This window comes from Phycodurus eques, unplaced genomic scaffold, assembly GCF_024500275.1.
Source record: "Phycodurus eques isolate BA_2022a unplaced genomic scaffold, UOR_Pequ_1.1 contig_248, whole genome shotgun sequence".
NCBI classification, from domain to species: Eukaryota; Metazoa; Chordata; class Actinopteri; order Syngnathiformes; family Syngnathidae; genus Phycodurus; species Phycodurus eques.
This window is the reverse complement of record NW_026904245.1, coordinates 5,300-18,580: the sequence shown is the minus strand read 5'-3', so window position 1 is coordinate 18,580 and position 13,281 is coordinate 5,300. Positions and strand designations below refer to the sequence as shown.

The 13,281-nt window shown below is 44.3% G+C and overlaps 2 non-coding genes and 1 pseudogene across 2 annotated transcripts; 2 read left to right on the top strand and 1 right to left on the bottom strand.

Annotated features, from left to right (window-relative positions):
* Window positions 1–4,613: 4,613 nt before the first annotated feature.
* LOC133398663 (U2 spliceosomal RNA) lies at window positions 4,614–4,806 on the bottom strand. The gene has a single exon (XR_009767971.1). It is a non-coding gene; the product is annotated as a U2 spliceosomal RNA (small nuclear RNA).
* Window positions 4,807–7,403: 2,597 nt separating this feature from the next.
* LOC133398659 (U2 spliceosomal RNA) lies at window positions 7,404–7,556 on the top strand (annotated as a pseudogene).
* A 1,015-nt stretch (window positions 7,557–8,571) lies between these two features.
* Window positions 8,572–8,737, top strand: LOC133398661 (U1 spliceosomal RNA). Its single transcript, XR_009767969.1, has one exon. It is a non-coding gene; the product is annotated as a U1 spliceosomal RNA (small nuclear RNA).
* The last annotated feature ends 4,544 nt before the right edge of the window (window positions 8,738–13,281 follow it).

The following is a 13,281-nucleotide window of genomic DNA, read 5'->3' as shown; positions in this document are numbered from 1 at the left end:
GTGTCGCTGTGGACCAGAGGGGTATGCGCAGCTTCAGAAGTAAAGACTGTGGCCGACTGATTCACGTATCCTGTTGTTTGGAAGGGAAGACTATCTGTGTGCCACTTGTTGCTGCTCAGCTTCCCCTAGATCTGGCGCTAACACTAGTGTGGAGCATAAATATGCTATGGTAGTGTGGAATGAGTGGACTTTTCAGAAAGGGTCTGGTTCAACAATGTTAAATGCTCTGTGTGATGGAGATACAAAAATAGTCAGAGAGAACAGAAAAAATATGAAAGCAATTGTGGAGTTCACTGCATGCCAGGGACTTTCACAAAGAGGAGACAGAGAATGACACGGCTGTCAACCAGGGAAACTTCCTTGAACCTTTTACAGATTCGAGGCAAATTTGACAAAACAGTTGCAGAAAAGATAGCAGATATTCCAAGAAATGGAAAGTATGCGCAAATAAGTGATGAAATACAAGATGCTGAAATGTCTGATTTAAAGGTAGATGAAAGTAAGGACCTGAGTAAAATGGAGCAAGTATCTTTGGTGGTGCACGATGTGAAAAATGATGTTGTGTAAGGATTTCTCCATTTCACGCCAGATGATGGTTTAGACACAGTCACCTTTTTGCTATGATCAAAGACTCTCAGGAAATGTAACATTGATTACACTGCCTGTATTGGGCAGTGTTATGACAGCACTGCAGTAATGTCCAGTGTTCACACTGGGGTTTAAGAAAAATTCAGAAGAGGTCCCTCGCGTAACCAACATTCATTGCCATGCGCGCCAAGTTGGTGAATTACGTTCGCAAAGTCTACGCATATGACCCACTTCTGACAAGATGTGGCCAACAAACACTTGGTTCCTGTCCTCGGTAGTCCAGTAACGGTAGGGGAAAATGTGTGTTTTGCAAGCAGAAGGAGTTTGTACTCATTTACCTCAAATAGAGCTTAATATACACAAAATGGTCAAGCTGCATTGGCCGGGAATCGGATCCGGGCCTCCCGCGTGAATTCTACCACTGAACCACCAATGCTTGGTATGGTGGCACTTGCACTTTGACTACATTCCAATGCTCTCGAACGGGTCGCCCACCGGATGAGCAGACCCCCAGGGGTGAATAAAGACCCGGACCCTTTGTTCCTTGTAAACAACATACTATACAACTGTCAGAATGGCTGAGCAATTCAAGGTGCTGACTTCAGATTGCAGTCTCTATGGAGGCGTGGGTTAAAATCCCACTCCTGATAGTGTCTAGTCTATAAAGACGATGTGTCCATTCTGTCTATAATTTCCTTTTTGTGAGTGCGCCTCTGCTGGTGGAATTAAATGCTCACATGGCGAGTGACAATGTGACCCGGAAGGGCGTGATAAAGGCAAACGCCTCCTCACCCCTCCTCGATCTGAGCGCGAGTCATGCTTACTGATAGGAATAATGTGCTCGTCACAGACTGTCAATAATGAAAACCATCTTCACACATAAGGGTTTCCAGATGAGCACTTGACACCAGGACAACATAAAGCCGCAGTTCGATGATCTACTTTGTGGTCATGTCATCGGACTTGCTGCCGCATTTCTTGGACAGTGGGGTCAAAAGAGGGGTGGAACTGCAATCTGATTCCCACTGGGTGGTGTGTTTGCTTTGATGTTGGGGGCAGATGTCAGTTCGACCTGAAAGAGAATTACGTATTGTGAGGGTGTGCTGGTAATGTCTGGCAGAGACCCCAGTCAGAAGGAGCTTCAACTCCCACAACCGCCAAAACATTGTCCATGTCCCAGGGGAAGCAAGGGACATTAAGTCCAAGTGGCCCATGTTCTGTCAACAGACTTTGTCTTCATTCTCATGCTCTTGACTTCGATTCCTACATTCCAGATGAGTATTGAGTCAGTAAGTCAGAGGCACTGGCATGCATATAAACATCAGAAAACTATGATGCAATAAAAAACAACACAATCGAAGTCTGTCGGAGTGGCTGAGCCGTCCAAGCAACTCCATTCAGGTTACAATATCTACGGGTATGCGGGTTGTAATTCTGCTTCTTGTGTGATTAGACTGACAAAAACTGTCTGTTTCTCTCCTTGGCTTTCCAGTCCAACAAAAATTGGTACGAGGGTGTTATCATTGTTTCTGCCCTACACTGCCACGAAACAACACAAGGGATATTTGTGAGGATGGCCCAGCGCGCCAAGTTGGTGAACTACGTTCGCAAAGTATACGCATATGACCCACTTCTGACAAGATGTGACCAACAAACACTTGGTTCCTGTCCTCGGAAGTCCAGTACGGGTCGGGGAAAACGTGTGTTTTGCAAGCCGTAGGAGTTTGTACTCTTTTACCTCAAATAGAGAGTAATATACAAAAAATGGTCAAGCTGCATTGGCCGGGAATCGGAACCGGGCCTCTCGCGTGGCAGGTGAGAATTCTACCAATGAACCACCAATGCTTTGTATGCTGGTTCTTGCACTTTGACTACATTCCAATGCTCTCGAATGCATTTTCTGTCGAATGGCTGTCCTTTGTCGCACTCGTACGGCTCCAACTACCGGAGACAAATTCCTTGTTTGCTTTTGACATACTCGGCAAAAAAAGATGATTCTGATTTTGATCCTGCTGATTCTGATTTAATTTACTCTACCTTATCTACTCCTACTAATACTGCCATTCACTCCACTGTAATGTATTCCTCAGAAGTGGTTCGGGTTCATAAACCGTGGCTTTGGCGTCCACACAATAATGTGCAATAATTACATATCATTTAAAAATCCATACCTTCGTATCCTTAGCCTCGAGTCAATTAAAAGCCCTGATGTGATAACTTTGTGCCGTATCACATGATACTAATATATATATATATTTCTCGATATATGTGTGTATTGTTTTTTGTTTTGTTTTTACTGTCGGAAAAGGAGAAACGGGATGTTTAAAAAAGGTACGTGAAGATTCTGTCTCCTAATAAAGAGACGGAAAGTCATAAGAGAGAGAATGACTGCATTATAATTTAGGTCAACCACCGAAAAGAAAACGATTCCACGAGAATCTAAAGTAGCCTCGAGTCAATTAAAAGCACTGATGTGATAACATTGTGCCGTATCACATGATACTAACACAAATATCTATATATATATATATATATATATATATATATATATAGATATATATAGATATATATGTATATATATATAGATATATGTGTGTCACCCCCAGTGCACTCTGCATTCTATTCACAGTCCCCTCATATCGTTGCATCACCTGACCGGAAGGTGTCCTGTGACTGTTGCTGCTCTGCGTGCTCGCAGATCAATTGTCCCGACTTGGCAAAAGACAGGACAGATTTAGAACGATCAAAATAAAAAGACTTTTGCTTGGTTGCTTCCTCATCCTCACTCATGAAACTGTGACTTAACAGACAGCACAACAATTACATTCAAGTACTGTGCCAAATTAATGTTACAAAATCACAATTCTGTGACTTTTCTGTGTGGTCACCTTTAGAATTGTATACGAGAACAACCCCAGATCCGAGTTTCAGAAGATACGTTATGAAGGCAACAAGGTTTTCAAGTGTGGAGAGTTGCCAGAATTGCTAGGAAAGTGGTACATACGAAATACAGTGCGGAATCTCGGTGTAACATCTGATCTGTAGGCCTGTATCTGGAAAGGTAAACAGAATAAAGGGAACAACTTTTCTAAATCTTTGTGGAAAAACCCTTTAACACCCCAGGCCTTTGACACAAATGAGATGCTTCCTTCTCTGTGGTGTGTTGAATTTACATGCCATTTTTTGGGCCTGCCTTAGTGCCACTTTAAAAGCATTTCAATACTTTTCAATGGGGAAAATGGATTTGAGATAGAAGTAAATTGAGTTCCTCTTCCTGTTGGAAGCGTATTTTATTATGATCACATATACCGCACACTTTCGAGTTTACCACGAAAGGTCACAGCTTCTTGACAGTCTAGTGCAATCAGTCAGTAATTTATTTGATATGGACATCACTAAATTATTGGAAAACAAGGCATCCCCTCTCCTTGAGCCGTCACCTTATCGCGGTGGAGGGGTTTGTGTGTCCCAATGATCCTAGGAGCTAAGTTGTCTGGGGCTTCACGCCCCTGGTCGGGTCACCCATGGCAAACAGGTCCTCGGTGAGGGGCCAGACAAAGCAAGGCTTCAAAAACCCTATGACGAACAAAATATATGGATCAAGGTTTCCCTTGCCTGGACGCGGGTCACTGGGGCCCCTCTCTGGAGGCCGGCATGGAGGTATATTATATTTGTGAATGCCCTTTCAGATGAGTTTGCTGTTCCGCCAAAGTCATATTGCCTGCCAAGACGTCCACCAGCCAGACTGGGCTGCTCTGTATTTGTTTCCAGAGAGAACAAGGAAGCAACATTTGTTGTCACTTTTCAACTATGCTCCATGTGGGAACTTAATACGCCTGCGTACTGTACTGAAATTCAGAATAACAATGCACGTAAGTTTTTGATAGTTGTCTGCGACCCATTGAATCCCGAGAGCGACCAACCCCGAAATGAGATTCATTGGTTTTACACTACATTCTGCACACTTCATGTCATATGATTGTTGGGTGTGCACGGCTAAGCATTTCATTACTTTGACCAAGTTGTGGGGGTGCACCGTTCCTGGAGGTACTGCAATACCAGGTCGATTCGTGGAGTGGACGGTACGAGCCCCTATTCCATCTCACAATTCCAAAAATCAATTTAATATATGGTCCCCGGATATGGGACGTATCAGATATTAAACTGATAAGAACAGATCAGTTTTGAGCAATTTTATTGTTACTGCCAACAGAATATTACATCAGCTCTTTAAGTAGGGAGCACAGTTTTATCTTTCACATCAATTAAACATTGAAATGAGGGCAAAATAAATTACAGAAGCCATCGAAAAGTTGTTTAAAATTCTACTCTGTAATAATTATCCATCGATCCATCCATTTTCTGAGCCACTTCTCCTCACAAGGGTCGCGGGAATGCTGGAGCCTATCCCAGCTATCGTCGGGCAGGAGGCGGGGTTCACCCTGAACTGGTTGCCAGCCAATCGCAGGGCAATTTGTAACTTATTTCTGAATAATTGGTAAAGTCTTCAGTGCTCTCTGACATTATGTCCACTTGCACATTTTAATATGAATTCATTAACAATGAATAATCACAAAAAAATAAATATTTTTAGCGTTTTATAATGAAGTCATTGTCCAATAGCAACACTTATTTAGCCTTTACGTAAGAAAGCTGAGATCTCCCAGGTGACCTGAGCATCACTTTGGAATACGAGCGATCAAGTTAGGTAAAATGAACAAATTAAATGACAAAATTGCATTTTCGCCATCAACAACTGAAACAAAATGTTAATCCATTAAATGTTAATACGGAGGATGTTAAGGAATTTAAATTGGATATAATACACATCAACAGGTAAAGCTAATTGCAAAACACGGGGCCTACTCATGACCATACATTTCCTTAAGACTATTATACTTAAGTATTATAACCAAACTACATTTCTTTACAAATATGGAACTTTTTTTTCTTTTGTTGTGTGTTGTCAGTAATAATGGCTGACAATTAAGTATTTCACGGGTGGTTGGCTTAGCTTTCACTGTCATTTTTTGCATTAATTCTTGGGTAGGGCATGCAAACTTTTTTTGGATATACGTTGAGACGTTTAATGGCCTAATATGCATGGCTTTTGATGTTTTTATTCGATTATTAACACACCACACGACGAACTGGAACGTTGTGGAACCAAATTAGTGGAAGGGTTGTAATTCGCCTCCTCTACGACGATGGCGCTAGAGTCCTACTTTTAGTTACCCAAGCAGGAAACAGCAAGTAGTTAACGAGGCAAGGGAGCAAACAGCTCTTCTCCTTGTGGCCACAAAATGTTACCAACAACCGATTGTTATTACAAATAACTCATCATTCATCGGATGTTTAAGACTGTTCATACACGGCTAAAAAAATATACGTTTATTTCCGCATTCTATTGGATCAATGTGGGTCACGTGACCAAAAACACGAGCATCTGACACCATTCTTTCCATATAAATGTTGAAAAACAACGCAGCCTCCATGTTCCCATTTCGAGTATGGCAGAAGAGTGACAAGAAATGTTACTTCCTTGTTCTCGAGCCGCTAGTTTACTCTGTAAACAAATATAGTGCTCCCCAGCCTGGCTGGTGGACGTCATAGCAAGCAAAGTGACTTTGGCGGTACAGCAAACTCATTTGAAACAGCATTTAAAAAAGGTAATATATTGTGCATGTTTTCAGAGGCTGTTTTTAAACAAAATAATTTGTTTTCAAGTTAGATGAAAGTGGGTTGTGACTTTGCAACATCAGCAACATGCGGGTGACAACAGTTGAGAATCACTAATAATGCTTCTCGAACCTGCATCCAAAGCATGGAGATGAAAAAATCGGTGAGGTTGTCATGCGCAACAGGCCTCAGTAGGCCTCATCCAACTGTTGTAACCGGAGGTCTTATCAATATGTTCCATTCGACGAGATGTTTATTTACTTTAGATTTTTTTAAATGTAGGCCAGTCATATGTCTCTATTAAACCCAAATTCTTCTTTTCTTTTCCTTTGGGCTTGTCCCTTTAGGGGTTGCCACAGCGCGTCATCCTTTTCCATGTAAGCCTATCTCCTGCATCCTCCTCTCGAACACCAACTGCCCTCATATCTTCCCTCACGACATCCATCATCCTTCTCTTTGGTCTTCCTCCAGCTCTCTTGCCTGGCAGCTCCATCCTCATGCATAATTTCTGGTAGTGGGGGACTGCGTTCGCGCAATCTCCTGGTCATTGTTTCAAAATAATGAGGATGTTGCTCATTGTTAAAGCTGGAGTGTGCATAATATGACGCTATGATACTGCAGTATGATGTAATTTCTAGCATACATGGGTTTGCTCTGAGTAGTAGAACCAGTTAGTAATGACAAGATTAAGCTTCATAACATCGTAACGCTTCGGTCATTGGTTCGAGTCATGGTCCATGTCTTGATGCTTCATGTGCACACGAAACCACCTGCTGGCCATGTGTATAATCACAGGCAACTGTATCTTCGGCCACGTATTGTGTGATGCATTGCAATATGGCGTTTGTTGTGGCTCTTGGAAATAACTTATGAATGACAAAAAAATGTTTGATCAAATATTGTGTCGACATGAAAAAATAAAATATTGTTTCAACGTACTCTGTCTGTGTAACTGGTAATGGTAGTAATCATATACAGGTAAATCTAAAAAAAAAATAGAAAACTCAATTGATTTCAGTACTCCTACATAGAGATTCTTTAAGCACTTACTTTTCAGAGGGCAAATTCCTGCCTAAATTCTACATTAAAATTTGTTACATTATATTCTAGATTCCAGAGGTGGTGAATTTGGAGCTATCGTTAGCTTTAAGCTACAATCCTCAAATTATTCATGTATAAAAAAATATATTAAATTGATTTTTGGAACTGAGAGATGGAATAGGGGCTTGCTCCATCCACTCCACGCATCGACCTGGTATTGCAGTACCTCCAGGAATGGTGCACCCCCACAAAATGGTTAAAACAAGTGCGTATCTCTCAGTCATATGCTTTGAAATTACATCATGCACAGCATGGTAAGCAAGTTTGTAGTCTATACAGTATGTTGTATTGTTATTTGCATTTTGGGTGCAGTACAGAGGTGTATTAGTTTCCAACGTGGAGCATAGTTGAAAAGTGACAAGAAATGTTGCTTCCTTGTTCTCTCGCCGCGAGTTTCCTCTGTAAACAACTACAGTGCAGCCCGGCCTGGCTGGTGGATGTCATGGCAAGCAATATGACTTTGGTGGTACAGCAAACTCATCTGAAACGGCATTTACAAATATAATATACTGTAAATGTTTTCAGAGGCTATTTTTAAACAAAATAATGTATTATTCTCAACTTATATGAAAGTGGGTCGCGACTTTACAACATTAGGAACATGCGGGTGACAGTTGACAACCACTGTGAAGACCACACTAGCCTGCTTCAGTGTTCGCCAAGGTTGTCATGCGCAATAGGTCACAGTAGGTGGCAGTAGCGTTTTGAGACTGCACATCAAACTGTTGTACCCGAAAGTGTTATCAGTGTGTGACATTCGACTCGACGAATGCATTAAGTCGTCTAATTATGTTTACATTCGATTTTCTTTAATTAGTTAAATCATGGCAGCACGGTGGTGTGAATGTGAGTTTGAATGGTTGTTTGTTTGTATGTGCCCTGCGATTGGCTGGCAACCAGTTCAGGGTGTACCCCGAATGGGTGGTTTCTATGCTTTCTGGGTGTGAATGACCCCACTTTCAAGTTATTTTATCGTGTCTCGATGCTGCTGTGCATTATGGGTATCCATTTACTGTCTCAATTTAAACTAAAATTCTCAAACAAGAAGCATATTTCATCATGTATTAGCACACAGTAGCGTTTCATCTCGCGTGTGTTCCGTCTTGTCCCTTATATGTATGGTTGGTCACATGCTCATGACGACACCGTTGCTTGACATAGCGTGCGCGTGAATGACTTGCGTGCTCGCGCCGGGTCCTACTCATACTTACCTGGCAGGGGAGACACCATGATCAAGAAAGTGGTTCAACCTCAGGATGAGGATCAGCCATTGCATTCCGGCTGTGCTGACACATGTGAATTCGCCAAATGTGGGAATCTTGACTGCATAATTTCTGTTAGTGGGTGACTGCGTTTGTGCTTTCCCCTGGTCACTGGGTAATGAAAATTAACACTGAGTGATGTAGTTGTGTGGTAATTTAGAATGGTTGAAATGTTTATAAGCTGTTTTGTTACTTTGTTTACAAATGCTATTAGTCATGTAAAGCACATTAAGTTTGCTTTTAGTCATGTAAAGTACATTAAGTTTGCTTGTGTATGAAATGCGCTACATCCTCCTAAGAATCAAGGAAAACAAGAGTCTTTCAATTGATTTATATCAGAATCAGAATCATCTTTATTTGCCAAGTATGTCCAAAAAACACACAAGGAATTTTTCTCCTGTCGTTGGAGCCACTCTCGTATGACAACCGACAGTCAATTTACAGAACACTTGGAGACAGAAAGACATTGACAAAAAAAAAAAACAGCCTCTGAGCAGTAAAGGGTTGCTATTTATCTGGTAATGACGGAACATTTTTTTTTTTTTTTGACAGATGTGCAAAAAGACGCAGAGTCCTCGAGCACTTAGAGCAGTTCGAATGACTAATATTGCAATAGTCCGGTGCAATAACCATTGTGCAAAGGGCGCTGAGACTTCAAGGAGTGTATGCGGTTTAAAGTGACGAGTAGTGCGATAATCTGGGACAATGTTGATTGTGCAAATGTTACAGATACTCCTCAATCAGTGTGCAAATGGAGCAGATGCTACTCTGGCATGAGTGGCCAGTATATGCAAATAGTGCAGCATGGCGAGACAAATACAGTGAGTGCACGAGTAATACATAATTGGCCCCACAGAAATGTGACAACGAACTCAAGTAAAAAAATTGCCAGCATGTTGTAATGGAATTGTAGGTCAGGTGTTTAAGAAGTTGATCGCAAGAGGGAAGAAGCTGTTGGAATGTCTACTAGTTCTAGTTTGCATTGATCGGTAGCGCCTACCTGATGGAAGGAGCTGGAAGAGCTGGTGACCGGGGTGCGGAGGGTCCAAGAGGATTTTGCACGCCCTTGTCTTAGTTCTGGCAGCGTGCAAGTCCTCAATGGTGGGTAGGGGGGTACCGACAATCCTTTCAGCAGTTTTGATTGTCCGTTGCAGTCGGAGTTTGTCCTTTTTTGTAGCAGCACCAAACCAGACTGTGATGGAAGAACACAGGACCGATTCGATGACCGCTGTGTAGAACTGTCTCAGCAGCTCCGGTGGCAGGCCGTGCTTTCTCAGAAGCCGCAGGAAGTACATCCTCTGCTGGGCCTTTTTGAGGACGGAGTTGATGTTGTTCGCCCACTTCAGGTCCTGAGAGATTGTAATACCCAGGAACTTGAAGGTCTCGACGGTTGACACAAGGCAGCTGGACAACGTGAGGGGCAGCTGTGGCGAAGGATGCCTCCTGAAGTCCACGATCATCTCTACCGTCTTGAGCGTGTTCAGCTCCAGGTTGTGTCGCCCGCACCACAGCTCCAGCCGCTCCGCTTCCTGTCGATATGCAGACTCGTCACCGTCCTTGATGAGGCCGATGACAGTGGTGTCATCTGCAAACTTCAGGAGCTTGACAGTCGGGTTCGCTGAGGTGCAGTCGTTCGTGTAGAGAGAGAAGAGCAGCGGAGAGAGGACACAACCTTGGGGCGCCCCAGTGCTGATGCTGCGTGTGGATGAGTTGGCCTCCCCCAGCCTGACCTGCTGTGTCCTGCCCGTCAGAAAGCTGTAAATCCACTGGCAGATGGCAGGTGAGACGCTGAGCTGGAGAAGCTTGGTTGAAAGGAGTTCAGGGATGATGGTGTTGAACGCTGAGCTGAAGTCCACGAACAGGATCCTCGCGTAGGTCCCTGCACTGTCGAGGTGTTCTAGGATGAAGTGCAGTCCCATGTTGACTGCATCATCCGCAGACCTGTTCGCTTGGTAGGCAAACTGCAGGGGGTCCAGCAGGGGACCTGTGACACTCTTGAGGTGGTCCAGCACGAGACGTTCAAAGGACTTCATGACCACAGATGTCAAAGCGACAGGCCTGTAGTCATTCAGACTAGAGATTGCAGGTTTCTTGGGGACTGGAATGATGGTGGAGCGTTTGAAGCAGGATGGAACTTCGCACATTTCCAAAGATCTGTTAAAGATCTGAGTGAAGACTGGAGCGAGCTGGTCCGCGCAGACTTTGAGGCAGGATGGGGACACATGGTCCGGTCCTGTCGCTTTGTTAATCTTCTGTTGTTTGAAGATGCGTCTCACATCCTGTTCATGGATGGTTAACACAGAAGTCAGAGGTGTGGTTGTGGTCGCGGGTGCGGCCGGGTGGGTGTGTGGAGTGAAACTGTCCTTTTCAAATCTGCAATAGAAGGTATTCAAGTCGTTGGCTAGTGTGCTATTGTTCTCAGCTTGGGGGGATCGTCGCTTGTAATTAGTCAGCGATTGGAATGCACGGCAGACTGATTTCGAGTCGTTCGCGCTAAACTGTTTTTCCAACTTTGCTGCATAGATCCTCTTTGCAATGTTAATTTCTTTAGTAAGCTGGTTTCTAGCTCGATTATACAGGGCCCTGTCCCCGCTCTGATATGCATCTTCCTTAGCTTGGCGAAGCTGCTTAAGTTTAGCAGTGAACCACGGCTTGTTGTTGTTGAATGTCCGAAATGATTTTGTTGGTACACAAACCTCTTCACAGAAACTGATATAGGATGTGACAGTGTCCGTATATTCATCCAGGCTGCCAGCTGAATTTTCAAAGACACTCCAGTCTGTGCAGTCTAAACAGCTTTGAAGTTCCATCTTTGCTTCATTGGTCCACTTTTTGACTGTTTTCACTGTAGGCTTCGCACATTTAAGTACTTGCTTGTACGTCGGTATTAAGTGAATTAAGCAGTGATCAGACGAGCCCAGGGCTGCACGAGGTATAGCACGGTATGCGTTTTTTACCGTAGTGTAGCAGTGGTCTAAAGTATTATTTTCCCTGGTAGGACAGTCGATGTGCTGCTTGTATTTAGGGAGTTCGTGGTTGAGTTTAGCTTTGTTAAAGTCCCCGAGAATAATGAGGGGTGAGTCAGGGTGTTTTTTTTCAATTTCGTTGACTTGTTCGGCGAGCGTTAGCAATGCGGCGCTCGTGTTAGCTTGCGGTGTGATATAGACTCCAGCCAGTATAAACGATGCAAACTCACGTGGCGCGTAAAATGGTTTACAGTTCAGAAACAGCGACTCCAAATGCGGGCTGCAGTGTGTGCTGAGCACCGTGACGTCCGTACACCATTTTTCGTTTATATGGAGGCATATCCCGCCGCCCTTCGTTTTTCCCGATGATTCCATGTCGCGGTCCGCTCGATGAATGTTGAAGCCGGGAAGCGTGACGGCGCCATCGGGTACAGCGTCGCAAAGCCAGGTCTCCGTGAAGCACATGGCCGCGGAACGTCCGAAGTCTTTACTGGTCTTTAACAGAAGATGAAGCTCGTCCATTTTGTTGGGTAGGGAGCGTACATTCGCGAGGTGGATCGACGGGAACGCCAATCTGTGTCCTCTCTTGCGGAGTTTCACCTGAATTCCGGCTCGTTTTCCTCTGTGGCGCCGCTTCCGCATCCATGCGCCGAAAACCGCGGACGCCGCTGCGGTGAGTAACTCGGGGAAAAAACTGAGCGGATTTTCGAAAGTTGGTGACAGAAAGTCCGGAGTAGCCTCCTTGATGGTTAGCAGGTCTCCCCTTGTGTAAGTGAGTCGTGTAAGGTCTCCAAAGACGGACGAAAAACACAAAAACAAAGACAATACTAGAGAGCGCGTTACCGAGGCGCGTTACCGAGGCGACCACACTGGTAGGCGCCATCTTGGTTTCTCCTTCTTTAGTGTCCAACGTGGCATACATGTCATAATATGCCTGACTGGTCGTTGCGGAGGCGTGGGCTACTGCTGAATGGAGCCGCAATTCCGCCGCCTGTCATTCATGGGCTTTTTTCATAAAGACTATGGAGCAATTTTTCAGTTTTCCACACCAGATCGTGAGGCAGCTCACTCCCTTGTCACCTTACAACAAGGCAAGCACAGGGTGTCAGATTACGCGATTGAGTTTTGCATTCTAGCAGCTGGGAGTCATAGGAATAATCGGGCGCTACTCGATGCCTTTTTTCAAGGACTATCCCCCCGCCGTCAAGGATCATTTAGTCCCGCTAGACCTGCCGACCGACTTGGACACTTCATCGCTCTCGCCGTAAAAAATTGACGAGGCTTTTCGATCGCAAGCTGGATCGCGTTCAGGGCTATGTTTCTAAGGACAATCCACAGACCCCATCTGGGGATCCTGATTTATCTCAAGTGCCCACCTGTTACCAGGATATGAAAGAAGTTTTTTTCCAAGTCCAAGGCCACAGACCTTATGACTGTGCTGTTGACTTGCTGCCTGAAACCCCACCCCCACGAGGGAGGAGGTTCTCTCTTTCAGGGCCTGAAAACAAGGCCATGAAGGAGTATGTGGAAGAATCACTGACAGCCGGGATCATTCGCCCATCTTCATCCCCTGCGGGAGCAGGATTTTTCCTTTGTGGACAAAAAGGACAAGACCCTGCGACCCTGTATCGATTACCGGGGTCTCGACGAGATAACTGTAAAAACCAGGGACCCTCTTCTTCTCA